A 1,095-nucleotide genomic window follows, 5' to 3' on the forward strand; every position below is an offset into this window, starting at 1 on the left:
GTTGTGGGCTTTGCAATAATAACTCCCACTATGTCAAGTGTGAAGTCAGTGAAGTTTCCTCATGATGCTTCTGCTGAAGTCTTCATTCTCCTTGTACCTGGTATAATTAGCTGCTTTGTTAGTATTGCTAAAGAGTCACTGAACTGCTCTGTGTGTGGGGAAGCTTTGGAGCATCTGTGGGACAATGTGAGGAGAAACAAATTAATATGAGATAAGAGTTTGTTCTCTTTTTTCTTTCTAGATGCCAGTTATGCTTAAGTAAATGCTGTGGAGGACCAGGAGTTGAGCTCATCAAAATAAAGCATGTATGGATTAATAATTATTTGTACTGTAAAAAATGCATTAATGACTTAATTTACTATAATTCTCTTTATTTAGACATTAGTAAAATAACTAAACTACGTAAATGATTAGCAAAGATTTAGGGGCGCATTTATACATAGAATGATAAAGATATCTCTCAAACATCTGTTAGGGTGTTAATAAAACCTGTCCCTGGATTAAACTGGGATGTTACTGCATTACATTAAGAAGCTCCTAAATAACTGGCTCATCCTTGATGTAACTCTTCATTCAGAAACTTGGATAAAAAATGCTGTCTTCATTGTAAAATGCATCAACTAATTATTTATTGGTAAGTATTAATTCATGAAAAGCTTTATCTCAATGAATACAACTCTCCTGGCCACCCACTGAACCATCAATCAAAATTGCGCTGCTCAAAAAAACGAAGCAAACATTTGATCATCACAGTACAACACCAAATCATTTAAACTTTAGAGATATCATTGTGTCCAGTTACAAAAAGCATAAACCACTGTGAATCCATAGTGGTGTACAGTCGTGGCCAAATGTTTTGAGATTGACACATATATTGGTTTTTCCAAAGTTTGCTGCTTCAGTTTTGATTATAGCAATTTGCAGATACTCCAGAATGTTATGAAGAGTGATCAGATGGACTGCAAAGTCCTTCTTTGCCATGAAAAAACCCATTTCCACTGCATTTCATTGCTGCCATAAAAGGACCCGTTGAGATCATTTCAATAATCTTCTCGTTATCTCGAATGTTGATGAGCACAAGGCTGGAGATCATTA

Source organism: Haplochromis burtoni, unplaced genomic scaffold (assembly GCF_018398535.1).
Source record: "Haplochromis burtoni strain Fernald_Lab_line unplaced genomic scaffold, NCSU_Asbu1 Contig_389, whole genome shotgun sequence".
In the NCBI taxonomy this organism is placed as follows: Eukaryota; Metazoa; Chordata; class Actinopteri; order Cichliformes; family Cichlidae; genus Haplochromis; species Haplochromis burtoni.